Source organism: Dendrobates tinctorius, unplaced genomic scaffold, assembly GCF_039654945.1.
Source record: "Dendrobates tinctorius isolate UK_male_01 unplaced genomic scaffold, ASM3965494v1 ptg000070l, whole genome shotgun sequence".
In the NCBI taxonomy this organism is placed as follows: domain Eukaryota; kingdom Metazoa; phylum Chordata; class Amphibia; order Anura; family Dendrobatidae; genus Dendrobates; species Dendrobates tinctorius.
Window position 1 is genome coordinate 68,372,472 of NW_027361738.1, and position 17,729 is coordinate 68,390,200.

At 44.2% G+C, this 17,729-nt stretch overlaps 1 long non-coding RNA gene across 3 annotated transcripts in view; it reads right to left on the minus strand.

The window, feature by feature from the left end:
• LOC141095655 (uncharacterized) overlaps positions 1-15,097 on the minus strand; it is a 244,238-nt gene extending 229,141 nt beyond the window's left edge. For all 3 annotated transcript variants that reach the window (XR_012233444.1, XR_012233443.1, XR_012233442.1), the window contains exons 1-2: positions 14,997-15,097; positions 13,481-14,069 (exon numbers count right to left, since the gene is read on the minus strand). This is a non-coding gene — a long non-coding RNA (uncharacterized lncRNA). The remainder of the gene's footprint in view (positions 1-13,480; positions 14,070-14,996) is intronic.
• Between the last annotated feature and the right edge of the window lie 2,632 nt (positions 15,098-17,729).

The window sequence follows — 17,729 nt, forward strand, 5'->3', positions numbered from 1 at the left end:
CTTTAAGGCATGTTGACAATAATTAACCAAAACCGTATACAAGGCTACAAAATTAGTACTGGCTATACATCTCCTATTATTATAAATATTTCATTGTAGCACCACCAATACAATTATAAATAAAAAAGTTTACAGTACAGTTATATAGCACATATGACATACATAGAAAGAAATTGAGGTGTTTAAAAAAATATGTGAAAATATTAGGTACGAGTAAACCTTTGTAAAGAAACTGCCTAACACGCAAAAGAGGCTGTTGGCACTAACAGTTATCATTGGTGCTCTATGAACCTATTGACTTGCACTAGGGTTATAATGTTGTTTCTGTCATTTTAACAGGAACAATAGTGCTGCTACTTTCCCTCAAATCTGTTTGTCATTGGAGGTTTTACATAAACACATTTGCTTTTTTAATGTGCTGTGTTTAAGTATTTTGCCCTTTTGCTTTTAATTTTAGTGAAGAAGACAATGAGGATCCTTGACGTAGCTCGCCTGCTTGTGTATTTTGACCAAAATATTAACCAATATATTACATACAGGTGCTTCTCACAAAATTAGAATATCATTAAAAAGTTAAATTTTTCAGTTCTTCAATACAGTACAAAAAGTGAAACTCATATTATACAGAGTCATTGCAAACAGAGTGATCTATTTTGTGTGTTTATTACTGTTAATGTTGCTGATTATGGCTTACAGCCAATGAAAACCCAAAAGACATTATCTCAGTAAATCAGAATAATTAACAAAAATACCTGCAAAGGCTTCCTAAGTGTTTAAAAAGGTCTCTTAGTCTGTTTCAACAGGCTCCACAATCATGGGGAAGGCTGCTGACTTGACAGATGTCCAAAAGGCAGTCACTGAAACTCTCCACAAGGAGGGAAAGCCACAAACATTTTAATGGAAAGTTGAGTGGTAGAATGGAAAGTAAATTTTGCATTTCATTTGGCAATCAAGGTCCTAGAGTTTGGAGGAAGAGTGGAGAGGCACACAATCCAAGCTGCTTGAGGTCTACTGTGAAGTTTCCACAATCAGTGATGGTTTGGGGAGCCATGTCATCTGCTGGTGTAGGTCCACCCTGTTTTATCAAGACCAAAGTCAGTGCAGCCATCTACCAGGAAATTTTAGAGCACTTCATGCTTCCCTCTGCCAACAAGCTATTTGGAGATAGAAATTTCATTCTCCAGCAGGACTTGGCACCTGTCCACACTGCCATAAGTACCAATACCTGGTTTAAAAACAACAGTATCACTATGCTTGTTTGGCCAGCAAACTCGCCAGACCTTAACCTCTATGAGTCTATGGGGTATTGTCAAGCGGAAGATGAGAGACACCAGACCCAAAAAAGTAGACAAGTAGAAGGCTGCTATCAAAGCAACCTGGGCTTCCATAACACCTCAGCAATGCCACAGGCTTATCGCCTCCAAGCCACGCCGCATTGATGCAGTAATTGATGCAAAAAGAGCCCCGACCAAGTATTGATAGCATTTACTAAACATACATTTCAGTAGGACAACATTTCAGATTTTGACCAAGCAGTGTGTAAATGGGTCTTTACTCTGAATAGAAAGGAATGCTAGGGTCAGGATTGCCTCACTGCAATTAGATATCTAGGAGACCGGAGAAAAAGGAGGACCTTTTGGGTGACAGAAAAAGCTTGCCACATGAGAGCTAACATGAAAGCAGACAATGGTAGCATCAGTTAGCTATTGCTTGTCCCATAACCTGAAGGTACAAATCTAGATAATAAGCAGCTGAGTCTACAGAAGATGGTCTGCACACAATTACTGCTCATGAACTATATGTGTATTATTTTTTGCTGTATACTGCTATCTGTACTTGTATAACCCATGGATTCACTCATCTAATTGTCTGTCTTTAAGCATCATTTAGATGTTTCAGCATCAGTATACAGTAAATATCATCATGTGTATAAACTATGGTTTCTTAGATAAGTTTCCTGTTTCTCATTTGTAGGAGAAATGCATGTGACCACTTACTACCAATTTACTGAACTTGACAACAGGAAGGTTGAAGTCTAAGTGAATACCAACGTAATGCGAAGAAGAGTTTCCATGGAGATGAAGTACATTGACTACAATGTAAAACAAGACACAGGTAAGCCAGTATTTGATGGGAATACGCTTTGGGTGTTTGGAGAGAGCATTTACTTATAAATGATTACATTGACACCATCAATTTGTGTCATTACTCTGTACAGAATGGTGTACCTGATCACATATGACTAAAAAAGATAATTTTTGGACCGTTTTTTTTCAATGCAAATACTTTGACATTACTAAGGCTGCATTTTAGTTAAAGAGCTTGAAAGAGATTGGATATAGTCCTAGAAGATCTCAGAGTGCTAAGCACATCTGTTCAGTGAACTATTGTGATTCACTGCAAGTAATTTTTTTAGAAAAATTAATTTAACCACTGAATTAAAATCTCAAAAGATTCTCTCTATTTCCAACTGTGCAGTAAGAATTTTAAGTGGAAAGGCCATCACGTATGAACAGTTATGCCTCTTTCACGTGTATGTGAATGAATGAGACAGACAGGTTCAGTCCCATGAATATTGAATGAAGCAGTGCAGCGCATGATTGATCGATTCTATTCTCCATGCAGACTCCTTACTGCAGTGGATGCAGTGGAAAGAAATTCAGGGCTTGGGACATTTATACCTCACCTGTGTAAAAGTGTTAAATATACTGTATAATGTGAGAAAACCCCTTATATACATTCAATTAGTGTTCAAAGAAGACTTATTGCATGTTTTCTCCCGTATTTATTGCCAGTAGGTATATAGTGTAATCCTGCTTTCTAATGTAAATGTATCCTTACATCTTACTGCATATAAGCCAAAACGTACAGGTGCTTCTCACAAAAGTAGAATATCATCAAAAAGTTAATTTATTTCAGTCCTTCAATACAAAAAGTGAAACTTATATATTAAATAGAGTTATTATAAACAGAGTGATCTATTTCAAGTGTTTATTTCTGTTAATGTTGATGATTATGGCTTACAGCTAATGAAAACCCAAAAGTCACTGTCTCAGTAAATTAGAATACTTTATAACACCAGCTTGGAAAATAATTTTAAAATCCGAAATGTTGGCCTACTGAAATGTATGTTGAGTAAATGCTCTCAATACTTGGTCGGGGCTCCTTTTGCATCAATTACTGCATCAATACGGTGTGGCATGAAGGCGATCAGCCTGTGGCACTGCTGAGGTGTTATGGAAGCCCAGGTTGCTTTGATAGCAGCCTTCATCTTGTCTGCATTGTTGGGTCTGGTGTGTCTTATCTTCCTCTTGACAACACTCCATAGATTCTCTATGGGGTTAAGGTCAGGCGAGTTTGCTGGCCAATCATGCACAGTGATACCGTTGTTTTTAAACCAGGTATTGGGACTTTTGGCAGTGTAGACAGGTGCCAAGTCCTGCTGGAGAATGAAATTTCCATCTTCAAAAAAGCTAGTCGGCAGAGGGATGCATGAAGTGCTCTAAAATTTCCTGGTAGATGACTGCGCTGACTTTGGTCTTGATAAAACACAGTGGACCTAGACCTGCAGATGGCATTGCTCTCCAAACCATCACTGATTGTGGAAACTTCACACTAGCCATCAACCAGCTTGGATTGTGTGCCTCTCCACGCTTCCTCCAGACTCTGGGACCTTGATTTCCAAATGAAATGCAAAATGTACTTTCGTCTGAAAGCAACACCTTGGACCACTGAGCAGCAGTCCAGTTCTTTCTCCTTCGCCCAAGTAAGACGCTTCTGGCGTTGTCTATTGGTCATGAGTGGCTTGAGACAAGGAATCCGTCACTTGTAGCCCAAGTCCTGGATACATCTGTGTGTGGTGGCTCTTGAAGCAATGACTCCAGTAGCAATCGACTCCTTGTGAATCTTAGCAATGACCTTTTGTGGCTTACCCTCCTTGTGGAGTGTGTCAATGACTGCCTTCTGGACATCTGTCAAGTCAGCAGTATTCCCCATGATTGTAGAGCCTACTGAAACAGACTATGTGACCTTTTTAAATGCTTAGGAAGCCTTTGCAGATGTTTTTCTTTAATTATGCTAATTTACTGAGATAACAACTTTTGGGTTTTCATTGGCTGTAAGCCATAATCATCAACATTAACAGAAATAAACACTTGAAATAGATCACTCTGTTTGTAATGACTCCATATAATATGTGAGTTTCACTTTTTGCATTGAATAACTGAGTTAAATTAACTTTTTGATGATATTCTAATTTTGTGAGAAGCACCTATAACTGTTAACAAGACTGCAAAATTTTTAGGCGTGAAATGTGTGCAAGTGTGAAAAAAATACTGCAAAGTAAGATTGTTTTCAGAAATAAAAGTCTTAATAGTTTCTTTTTATCAATTAACAAAATATAAAGTGAATGAACTAAATAAAAAGCTTAAACAAATCAATATTTTGGTGTGACTGCTGTTTGCCTTCAAAACAGCATCAATTCTTCTAGGTACAGTTACATAAAGTCAGGAATTTTGAAGGATTAACCAGTTTTACTGTGATGATAATTTTCTTATATAGGTTGAAACACAGTCATTAATAGAAACATGTGTAGTAGGCTTAAAATTGAATGAGGAGCAGCAAAATTGTGCTGCAGAATTAAGGTTGTGGATTACAGATTCACACTACAGGTCATACACTTATGTACAGAAACAACACACAAAGTATTTATTCTGTATCAGCAAGGTCTCTCCTAGTTATAGATTTCAAAGTAGACTGGGGTTGCAAGATAAGTTGTTGAAGCTCTTTTGAACCAAGAAATGGACAACTTTTGGGACCATAGACACAGTGGTTTGCCAAGGAAACTTAGTGCAGCAGACTAAAGGTACATCATGGTTACGTCCCTTCGAAATCAGATGAATCAGTCGAGCAGTGCCATCTGCTCAAAATTGGCAGCAACCAGTGTAACCCAGCTACACCCATCTACTGTTCAGTGAAGTCTGGCTTGGCTAGTTTGTTTGCGAAAAGGCAGAGGAGCAGTACAATAATAAATGTCTGCAGGCAACACTGAAGAATGGTATAGGTTCCTTGTTTTGCTCAAGATTAAATGGAACCTGACAGTTGATACTTGCTTCTCAATTCACGGGCAGCATGTATCAGACACTGACTACATGATTTCAGTCTTGTATGGTTGTACCAGCATGTCCCTCCCCTGGCTTGTGTTCCTGGACTGTAATGTAATCAGGCCTAGGTCCACCTCACTTGTACTGCATCTAGTGGAGGATTCTGTCTTTGTTCTTCTCAGCATGGGACTTATCTAATACACAAACCTGTAAGATATAATGGAGCCGGTAGCTCCTGGAAGCTTCTCAATGTAGCCACAAGTTCAAAGTTGGTGTGAACCTCCCCCTAGATGGGCTGATCACAGGACAATAGAATCATGTGTTGGCCGAATCAGTTGTGTGGTGACCTGCGAAGGGCTGGGATCTTATACTGAGGCGAGATTCCAGTGACCGTGTGTATTGTTGGAAGCTGCCACGTAGGACTGTGTTGTGTCCCTCATCTGCTTGATCCATTGAATTCACCCAAGGACTATTTCTATTTTCCTGGCGTCGGATTGCCGGATCGTGCCCCCGGATCTGCTTCCTTTGTGTGGACTCATTGTGGACTCATTACAGACGCTGCACAATTACTTTCATTTGTGTTGTTCCAGTTCACTGTTCCATCAAATCTTGTTGGATTGTTTATCGGCCTGGTGTCTCTTCCTGCTCTGTCGCATACCCCGTCACAAACTGGTAGAAGTGGTGGGATCAGAGCAGAAAGAATGGAGGACTTTGGTCCATCAATGTCTGGAACTGGAACCTCCGGATACAGAAACTGGACTGTGGGGAGTTTACAAACAAAGGCCCATGAATTAGGAGTCTGCTACAAAGGACTGACCAAGGAGCAACTAATTAAGGCTTTGGAAGGAGCTTGCCTGCAAAATGGCACTGAAGAAGGATTCCCACAGCAAAAGGAGGAAAGACAGGAGCTGCAGGTAAATACCCAAAAAAGTCAGTGGGTTGTGTGGTACAAGGAGGAGATGGCATTGCTTGGAGAGGAGGTTACCGTAGAATATAAGATGGAGGCCAGTCGTAGAGCTAAACAAAGGGCATTGCTGGAGAAGCAGCTGGAAGCCCCAGACTGTATCCACAGCATCCACCATGAGAGAATTCCCCAGAGTGTCCCGCAAGGACTTCAAGTCAATTAATGTGGCTGCAGGCAACATTGAGGGCTTCTTCCAGGACTTCGTACATCAATGTCGATTAATGGAAGTCCCGGAAAGGGAGCGAGTCAGACATCTTGTGGGGCTTTTAGAGGGTGGAGCTACTGAAGCCTATAGAGCTATGGACCCCCGGTGGAACTGTGAGTATGGGGAGGTAAAAGAGGCCATTCTAGAACATTATACCATAACTGTTAGGCGTCGGGTTCCTGCAGCGGCTCAACAGGAATCCAGAGCCTCACATTTTGCGATCTCCCATTATCTATCGACCGCAGAGGATATTGCTCAGCAATCCCAGACGCTCTGCCCAGTCCTGCTCTGTGGGTCTGGCAGCTGCTGCCACCTTTGGGTCAGCAATAGCAATGCAGGCTGTTTAGCAGCAAATCGCTCCAGAGGCTAAGTCCCTCCGTCACTCTACTGGGCATGCTCACGAGACGATCTCCCATTGGAGATCAGGAGTCACATGCTCAGGTCCTTCTCCAGATCTGATTTGTCCATCTCTGAGTTCTGGAAGGTCCCGGAAGCGCACGGCTATAAAAAGCCCGCATGGCCGCTCGGCCATGCGCTAGTATAGTCTCTAGTTGCAACTGTGTGAATGATGATGGATGCATGAACCTGCGAATGACTCATTAAGATCCCCTTCCTCTGATATTACGAGTGTGTATAGGGACTTAGGTTTAGAGTCTGCACCAGCCAGTGGCAAGCTGCAAGCCACAACAGCATCCTCCACAGTGCTAGCGTCCGACAGTGCGCCTGCTACCCGGCATTGTCAAATAGCGGCAGTGTCTGTCGCCGCGCTGCAGTCTGCAGCACCTCTTGGCGTCCGCAGTTGTGACGCCGCATGCACGGTAGGTCTAGACGGACTCTGACCCTCTGCCTAGGGCCCAGCTCCTGTGACCATATATCGTGCGTGCACTTATCTGAGACCTGTGAGTCCAACAGGCTCAGCATTTATGTTAATTCCTTAGGCGTCTCTGTGAAGTTAACAGAGTACACCCAGCGCACACCGGGTGACGTCTAACCCGCGTGCAATATACCGCCACATAGCGCGTCTGCCATTATCTAGCAGCGGTTTAACACCTACTGCACGGTGGACCCTGAGCGGCGAACGCACTTTATTATTTATTTATTTAGTGCGTTCCGCCGGTCCTAACAATAACCCCAGACACATACAGGACTCAGTTCCACTCCTTAGCTTTTGATGGGGAAGTGTCTTTCAAGATTCATGCCTACAGGTTCAAACAAGTATGTCATCGCTGGCTGGAGGGAGAGGGGGGCTTAACTTGAGATACATTCCTCCAGGTCACCCTAAAAGAGCAGTTCTACGCCAAATGCCCCGCTGAGATCTGGGAATGGGTGCGTGAGAGGAAACTAGTGACAGTGGAACGAGCTGCTGCTCTAGCTGATGAGGTTCTCACCATTAAGCCTCACTGGAAAAAACATTACTGGTGGATGGAGTAAAAACTACCAGCCCCCCACCACCTGTGCTACATTGTCCTTCAATCCCCAAAGTTTGCTGTCTCACTAGACAACCACTTCATGGTGATACCCATGTGCATCACCTTTCAAAAAGTCCTGCCTCCTCCTCTGAAATGCGATAAGGAGAGAAAGTGGTAGAGCGCAGATGTTATAGATGTGGGCATCCTGGGCATCTGCAGGCCACATGCCCAGCTGTACAGTGGAGAAATCGATCTCAACCCCAACAACCACCTCATGCACATTCACATAGATATCAGCCTCCAGGTTACCTCCTAGAGTGCACATGGGAAGGACTGCAATACAGTGCAGATGTTACCGATGTGGGCAGCCTGGGCATCTGCAAGACACCTGCCCTCAGGGTCAATTGAGAAATGACCCTGCACCAAATCGGCCTATCAACTATTTACTGCCAAATACCATGGAGGAAGAGGTGCGACCCCTACAAATTGACTTGCCTAATGGCTCAGAAACCCATGTTCGACCATTAGGGGTTCACGGGGTACGGGCCACAGCCACAAATTCCTCTAATCCTCAAAGAAAGCACTTACAGGAGCTCGTGCTGGACGGTCGGAGAGTTCTTGGGTTTTGCGACTGTGGAGCATTTCTCACCATAGCTGCTCCTAGAGTGGTTCGGCGAGAGGCAATACAGCAAGGACCTGGGATTACCATTGAATTAGCAGGAAACCAATGGAAAAATATTCCAAAAGCAAATGTTGAACTGGACTTTGGCTTTGGGGTCAAGCAATGTGTGGTTGGAGTGATGACGGGCCTGCCTGCGGATATTGTCCTAGGAAATGATGTTGGAGAGCTACAATGTTGATTTGTGGGTGCAGGAAGCAAAGTTTAAGTCAAAGAGGATGTGAAATGTAGCTCGGCCTTCAACCCTACAACTTCCCCATACAATTACAAATCAGACAGGCCTAAATGCATCTGCACTAATACAGGGTGCAGCGGACCCAAGTAAAATGGCAGCTGCACAGGTGCATAAATACCAAATGAAACAGCCAGCCTACAATCAGGGATTGGCCATGTGGTACACCAGTGCAGAAGAAATAATCCGCATGTGGCAGTGTTCACACAGGGAATGCAGAGCTTCTGGTTCACAACCTCTTAGTAACACCATATAGGGGGCTGCCCAGTGCCAACTAGAATGCATCCCGTGTGAACAGGGGTCACAAGTTTGCAGAACCATTTGGGCCCAACTGCACCTTGAAAGAAATATAAAAAGTGCACAAAAAAATATCAATATATGTAAGGTATTGGTTGATATTAAGGCCTTAATACGGAAGCTGGCAAACTGCGTCAAAGTTCCTTACACTTGCCAGTCCTACTCTAACATGAACACCTCAAAAAGAGGAAAAAATCCTCCAAAAAATTCAGATACAAACCAGACAGGCTTAAATGCATCTGCACTAATACAGGGTGCAGTGGACCCAAGTAAAATGGCAGCTGCACAGGTGCATAAATGCCAAATGAAACAGCCAGCCTACAATCAGGGATTGCCCGTGTGGTACACCAGTGCAGAAGAAATAATCCGCATGTGGCAGTGTTAGTGCAGATGCATTTAGGCCTGTCTGGTTTATATCTGAATTTTTTGGAGGATTTTTTCCTCTTTTTGAGGTGTTCATGTTAGAGTAGGACTGGCAAGTGTAAGGAACTTTGACGCAGTTTGCCAGCTTCCGTATTAAGGCCTTAATATCAACCAATACCTTACATATATTGATATGTTTTTTGTGCACTTTTTATATTTCTTTCAGGGTGCAGTTGGGCCCAAATGGTTCTGCAAACTTGTGGCCTCTGTTCACACGGGATGCATTCTAGTTGGCACTGGGCAGCCCCCCTATATGGTGTTACTAAGAAGTTGTGAACCAGAAGCTCTGCATTCTCTGTGTAAACACTGCCACATGTGGATTATTTCTTCTGCACTGGTGAACCAAACGGCCAATCCCTGTTTATAGGTTTGCTGTTTCATTTGGTATTTATGCACCTGTGCAGCTGCCATTTTACTTGAGTCCGCTGCACCCTGTGTTAGTGCAGATGTATTTAGGCCTGTCTGGTTTGTATCTGAATTTTTGGAGGATTTTTTCCTCTTTTTGAGGTTTTCAACTTCCCCATACAATAAAGAAGAGATAGTCAACACCAAAATGCTGAGGGATTGTCCAGACAGGAGGAGCCATGAGTCATGTTGACCATGACCACGTGTACTTGACCAGTAACCTGTACACAAATTGAGGGGGGAAGGGGATGTAACAGCATGTCCCTCCCCCGGCCTGTGTTCCTGGACTGTAATGTAATTATTATTATTATTATTTATTTATATATCACCATTAATTCCATGGTGTTGTACATGAGAAGGGGTTACATACAAATTACAGATATCACTTACAGTAAACAAACTAACAATCACAGACTGATACAGAGGGGAGAGAGGACCCTGCCCTTTCGGGCTTACTTTCCTCAGGATGGTGGGGAAGGAGAAAGTAGGTTGGGGGGTTGCAGCATCTCCAGTGATGGTGAGGCGGTAGCACCAGTAGTGGTGGGGAGGTAGCGGGGATCATTGAAGGCTGTAAGCTTTCCTGAAGAGATGGGTTTTTAGCTTCCGTTTGAAGGATCCAAATGTGGTTCATAGTCGGACGTGTTGTGGCAAAAAATTCCAGAGAATGGGGGATATTCGGGAGAAGTCTTGGAGGCGGTTGGATGAGGAGCAAATAAGTGTGGAGGAGAGAAGGATGTCTTGAGAGGACCGGAGATTACGCAAGGGAAGATATCGGGAGATTAGTTCAGAGATATATGGAGGAGACAGGTTATAGATGGCCTTGTAGGTCAGTATTAGTCATTTGAATTGGATACGCTGAAGGAATGGGAGTCAGTGAAGAGACTTGCAGAGGGGAGAAGCGAGGAGAGAGATGAATTAGTCAGGCGGCAGAGTTAAGGATGGACTGGAGAGGTGTGAGGGTGTTAGCAGGGAGGCCACAGAAAAGGATGTTGCAATAATCGAGGAGGGAGATGATGAGGGCATGCACAAGCATTTTAGTAGATTGAGGGTTGAGGAAGGGACGGATTCTGGAAATAGTTTTGAGCTGGAGGCAACAGGAGGTGGAGAGAGCTTGGATGTGCGGTTGGAAGGACAGGGCAGAGTCAAGGGTTACTCCAAGGCAGCAGACCTCTGGTACGGAGGAAAGCGTGATGTCGTCAATTGTTATAGATAGGTCGGGTAAGGAAGATCTGAGAGATGGGGAAAGATGATCAGTTCAGATTTGTCCACATTGAGTTTGAAGAAGCAAGAGGCGAAGAAGGAGGATATGGCTGATAGACACTCCGGGATTCTGGAGAGCAGAGAGGTGACGTCTGGGCCAGAGAGGTAGATCTGAGTATCATCGGCATAAAGTTGGTACTGGAATCCAAGGGACTTTATGAGTTGCCACAGGCCAAGTGTATAGATTGAGAAGAGTAGGGGTCCTAGAACAAAGCCCTTGGGGGACTCCAACAGAGAGAGGGTGGGATGAGGAGGTAGTGTGGGAGTGGGAGATGCTGAATGTGTGGTTGGAAAGGTATGAGGAGATCCAGGATAGAGCTAGGTCTTTGATGTCAAAGGAGGAGAGGATCTGTAGTAGGAGGTAGTGGTCAACTGTGTAGAAAGCAGAGGACAGGTCCAGAAGGAGGAGTATAGAGTATTGTCCGTTAGCTTTGGCTGTAAGTAGGTCGTTGGTAATTTTGGTCAGGGCTGTCTCAGTGGAATGATGGGGACAGAAACCAGATTGTAGATTGTCAAAGAGCAAGTTAGATGAGAGGTGGGAGGAAAGTTCAGCGTGGACATGCTGCTCTAGGAGTTTAGAAGCGAAAGCGAGCAGCGATATTGGGCAATAGCTGGACGTGGCTGTTGGGTCGACTTTTTAAGTATAGGCGTGATTGTGGCATGTTTGAAAGCAGAAGGGAAGGTACCAGAAGTTAGTGATAGGTTGAAGAGGTGGGTTAGGGATGGGATAAGAGTGGTGGTGATTAGAGGAGGTGGGATGGGACAGGGTCAAGTGCACATGTTGTGAGGTGCGATTTGGAGAGAAGATGACCAAGCTCCCCTTCAGTGATGTTAGATAGTGAGGTTATGGAGTTTGGGCATTGGTCTGGTGTGCAAAGGGGTTGTGGTGGTTGAGCAACAAAGACTTGCCGTGTTTGGTATATCTTGTTTTTGAAGTGTGCGGCAAAGTCCTCGGCAGAGAGTAGGGAAGTCGGAGGGGGCAGTGGTGGGTGGAGGAGGGAGTTAAAAGTATTGAACAACTTTTTGGGCTTGTGGGATAAGGAAGATACAAGAGATGTAAAGTAGGCCTGTTTAGCAGAAGTGAGAGCTGATTTGAATGCAAGTGTTGCTTGTTTGAGTGCAGTGAAGTCGTCTTGCGAATGTGTTTTCTTCCAGCGTTGTTCTGCAATTCTGGATGCTTGCCGAAGCTTTTGATGTTATTGTGCTAGGGTTGTCTATTGATTCGCCGCACTCTGTTATGCATGACAGGGGTGACCGAGTCGATGGCTGATGCAAGAGTGGCATTGTAGAAAGTAGTGGCAGTGTCAGTGTCATGGAGTGAATATATGGAGACCAGTAGTAGAATAGAGTCAGAGAGTGTGCGAGTGTCTAGATGTGCAAGGTTTCTGCGGGGGTGCGCATGTTGCTGGACATGGGTGACAGGTGAGGAGGACAGTGATGAGAAAGTGAGTAGATGGTGGTCAGATAGAGGGAGAGGGGAGGTTGTGAAGTTAGATAGGGAGCAGAGACGGGTGAAGACCAGGTCTAATGTGTGTCTGTCTGTGTGGGTGGCTGAGGAGGACCACTGAGCAAGTCCAAAAGATGAAGTAAGGGACAGGAGTTTGGAGGCTGCCGACTGGTGGGTGTCAATGGGGATGTTGAAGTCACCCATGATTATGGTGGGAATATCAGCAGAGAGAAAGTGAAGGAGCCAGGTGGAGAATTGGTCAATAAAGGTAGTGGTCGGGCCTGGAGGTCGGTATATGACGGCCACTTGGAGGTTGGAGGGAGAGTAGATGCAGACAGAGTGAACTTCAAAAGAGGGGAGGATAAGGGAGGGTAGAGGTGGGATTGGGTTGAAGATGCAGTTGGAAGAAAGGAGAAGGCCCACTCCTCCACCATGTCTGTTGCCAGGGCGAGGAGTGTGGGTGAAGTAGAGGCCGCCGTAGCATAGCTCAGCAGGGGAGGCGGTGTCGGAGGGTGTCAGCCATGTTTCGGTGAGGCCAGGGAAGGAAAAATTACCAGAGGTAAAGAGGTCGTAAATCACATGGAGTTTATTGCAAACGGGGCGGGCATTCCAGAGTGATCCAGAGAGTGGGAGCAGGGTGGTGGCTGTCAAGGGCACAGATTTGAGGTGGGAAAGATCTCTGGTGTTTCTCTTGGGTTAGGAACGATAGAATGGGGTAATAATGGGAGGTATGGGCTGTGGGGGTCCAGGGTTGGGAGATATGTCGCCAGCAACGAGGAGAAGCAGAGAGAGGCAGAGCATGTGGGAGAAGGAGGGTGGGCTGCTTGTTTTGTATTTTATTAGGAGAGCTCTGAAGTCAAGGAGCAGGTCAGCAGAGGAGGTCAGGTGGGGAGGCAAGGAGAGATTATTATTTGGTTAGTGGGTGCTGGAGTTTGTGGATAGTGAAGGAGAGTGAGGAGTAATAGAGCCAAAACTGTTAGAGCGTATGTCAGCATGGTGAGAGTAAGTTTGAAGGCAAAACAAATTTAGTACATGTAAACACAGCGGTTAGACGTACCTTCTGGTCACTTCTGGCATATTTCAGGCCTAGGTTCACCTCACTTGTACTGCATCTAGTGGGGGATTCTGCCTTTGCTCTTCTCAGCATGGGACTTATCCAATACACAAACCTGTAAGGTAGAATGGATCCGGTAGCTTCTGGAAACTTCTCAATGTAGCCACATGTTAAAAGTTGGTGTGAACCTCCCCTTAGATGGGCTGATCCCAGTACACAGGACAATAGAATCATGTGTTGGCCGAGTCAGTTGTGTGGTGACCTGCTAAGGGCTGGGATCTTATGCTGAGGCGAGATCCCAGTGACCGTGTGTATTGTTAGAAGCTGCCACGTGGGACTGTGTTGTGTCCCTCATCTGCTGGATCCATTGAATTCACCCAAGGACTATTTCTATTTTCTTGGCGTTGGATTGCCGGGTGGCGCCCCGGGATCTGCTCCCTTTGTGTGGAATCATTGTGGACTCATTACAGACGCTGCATAATTACTTTCATTTGTGTTGCTCCAGTTCACTGTTCCAATAAATCTTGTTGGATTGTTAATCGGCCTGGTGTCTCTTCTTGCTCTGTCGAATACCCCGGCACAATGGTGGACCCTGAAATGCACAAAAATCATACTTTAGAAGCTGGCCGGGGATCGAGCAGCACAGAAAACAGATGAGTCACTGTCGGCTTCTCTATGCCCACTGCCAGTGACTCACAGGTCTCTTCACTGGTGAACACAGACAGAAAAGGAGCCATGTGAAAGAACTATATATGGGCCCTTTGAAGCCCAAGAGCTCCTAAAATGCAAAATTGCACCTGCTTTAAAGGTAGAAATGGGCCCCTTTACCTCTTGGACCCATGTGCGGCCGCACAGGTTGCACCAGTGATATGTCTGCCCATGGGTCTCTCCATGCTTGCATGTAAAGGAAGAGACCTGCCAGTCACAGACAGTGGGCAGTGAGAAGGCTCCAGTGACCCACAGCGTTTCAGAGTTAAACATTCATGGCTGAAATCATGCAGTCAGTGACTGATACATGCTGCTTGTGGATCAATCAGCATGTATCAGCTGTCAGGTTCCCTTTAATGCTTTCCTCACTGTTGAGAAATACAGGCAAATACTTATCCATCATGCAAAACCATCTTGGAGGCATCTGATTTGCTGTAAATTTATTCTGCAGCAGGCCCAAATATACAACCAATGTAATAAAGAACTATGTTTATACCCTTGATTTCAACATTGTCTGTCTGGGGTTACCTACACAGATCTGTGCTTAGTTTTCCAAACTCCCTGCTGAGTTCATACAAAAACTGTGTACACATATACCTAGAAGAATTAATGCTGTTTTGAAGGCAATGAGCGATCACTAGAGATGATTGATGTGACGCCGGCGTCTCTGCATCCTCTTCCCCGGCAAAGACACCGATGCTCTCACCGCCACGGCCCTGCACCTCGCATTCCTCCTCCTGACATTCTTGCCATGACTCCAGCGTCTCAGCTCTCTGCATCCCTCCCCCAGCAGAGACACAGATATACTCACCGCCGCAGTCCTGCGCCCTGTCTTTGTTCTCCTGTGGCTGCCCGAAGTCTGCATTTTGCTCACAGATCCTCAAGCACAGTGTCTAGGGCACATGCGTGGTCATATCTTCTTAAAGGGACAGCATGCACCATCCTAAAGTGTCCCCAGCTAATGGCTGGGGAGCACTTACTATTTATGTTACCTCCACCAGGTGGGAGGTGCCTGTGCAACCTTGTAAGTTTGTTCCTAACACTCTTATTAGTTCTCAGGTCCCAGTGCTTGTATTCCCGTGTGCCTGCCTGTCTATCAGCTGTGCCCACCTGCCTGTCAGTCAGCCGTGCCCGCCTGCCTGTCTATCAGCCGTGTCCACCTGCCTTTCCATCAACCAGACCAGCCTGCACCTCCCTGCATCTACTGGACCTTTCTTCGGGCTGCCCCAGTTGCCACTCCTAGGCGGTCAGCTGCAATCTACCCAATGTCAGTCCTGGAGTAGCACCTGGTCCACCTCCTTCATCTTTCCTCCGGTCGCAGTATCGTATGGGTATCCAAGGTCAGATTGGGTGAGGCTCCTAGTTACGCCCCTCACGGCTCTCCTTTTGCCCCAGCACAGTGCTTCCACCACCCAGCCCCTAACAATTGAATCTTTTGAAATTCAAATTCACCAGGTGCTGTGAACTCTGACATCCTCTCACTATCCTAAAATCACCCTAACGTGGTTGTTATATTCCCTGCCTAGGTTTTTATACAGGCTATGATAGTCCCTCCTTATAGACTGTGCTATACAATGTGATGAGACAGCTGCAAGACATTATGGTGAATGTCAAGCGCCACGCCTGAGATCTTGTTAGCTTTCTGTGACTGATGCAATCTTCAGCAATATGTGAAAAGGGCAGGCTTTTTTTGGTGAATTGCAAGAATCAAATCAAATATTGTTCAAATTTAGTGAGACCAGCGAATTTAATAAAATTTGACTCAAATTTGATTTGCATCTAATGGATTGAATCAAGTCTAGTGTTCACACCAAATATTGATTTGATTTAGATCTCTTTTGTTAATTTACTATGCATATTGTTAACTGATCAAAGTATTCTATATTTTAAAAACATTCTTACTTTATAACGTGTTTTCCATACCAGTCCAAAACTTTTGCACAGTACTGTATATAAATTATAACATATGACATAGGGATTATTGCAGATTCCTATTAATTAGTTCTGTAGAAAGAGTATGGAACAGCATTGTACAGCAACCTAGAAAGAATACATCTGCCAAAAGATCGGCTACAGACTAATTCTTATGAAAGCCGAGTGGATCTGATGATTTCCTTGTATAGCTCTCATACTACATGGCACAAATTTTCAACCAGGGTGCAGTCCTATTTGTACATCACTATTCTGTGGCGTAAAACAAGACTTGAGATGTCATGTATGAAAGCTATTTGTTTTCAAATGAGTAAACTATATTGAACAAGACAAATTGTTGTTTTAGTCTTATATATTAACATCCTCAACATAATCATGACATGTGGCTAATCCACCTAGAAGCATCAACAATGTGAATCAAATTGGGAAATCCTGTAATTTACAGAACAATAAATGATGTGAAATTTCAGGATTTAGATTAATACACAGAAAAATATATAAACGTTGAATATTATAAACAATACAATTGCAATTTGGATTGTGACATCAGGGGTGACGTTGTTCAGCTATTAAAGGGGTGAACTGTACATCGTTCTTTCATCTAGACTTAGCAACACAGCTACTTACAGTGGGTATGGATAGTATTCAGACCCATTTAAATATTTCACTCTTTGTTTCATTGCAGCCATTTGGTAAATTGGATGGTGAACGTTGGTGGACAGCCATTTTTACGTCTCTCCAGAGATGCTCAATTGGGTTTAGGTCAGGGCTCTGGCTGGGCCACTCAAGAATGGTCACAGAGTTGTTCTGAAGCCACTTCTTTGTTATTTTAGCTGCGTGCTTAGGGTCATTGTCTTATTGGAAGGTGAACCTTCGGCCAAGTCTGAGGACCAGAGCACGCTGGAAGAGGTTTTCATCCAAGATATCTCTGTACTTGGCCGCATTCATGTTTCCTTCAATTGCCACCAGTTGTTTTGTCCCTGCAGCTGAAAAACACCCCCATAGCATGATACTGCCACCACGTTTCACTGTTGGGATTGTATTGGGCAGGTGATAAGCAGTGCCTGGTTGGTTTTCTCCACACATACCGCTTAGAATTATCACCAAAAAGTTCTATCTTCATCTCATCAGACCAGAGAATCTTATTTCTCATAGTCTGGGAGTCCTTCATGTGTTTTTTAGCAAACTCTATGCAGGCTATTTAGCCATAGGAGGAAACCCCTATGGCTAAATAGAGCTGTAAGGGGTGCAATAAGAGATAAAAATAAAGCATTTAGAGAATTAAAGCAAGTAGGTAGTGATGAGGCATTAAATAAATACAGAAAATTAAATAAATTCTGTAAAAAGCAAATCAAAACAGCAAAGATTGAGACAGAGAGACTCATTACCAGAGAAAGTAAAAATAATCCCAAAATATTCTTTAACTACATAAATAGTAAGAAACTAAAAAATTATAGTGTTGGCCCCCTTAAAAATAGTCTGGGTGAAATGGTGGATGAGGATGAGGAAAAAGCCAACATGCTAATTAATTTTTTTTCAACAGTATTTACACAAGAAAATCCCATGACGGATAACATGATCAGGGATAAAAATTCTCCATTAAATGTCACCT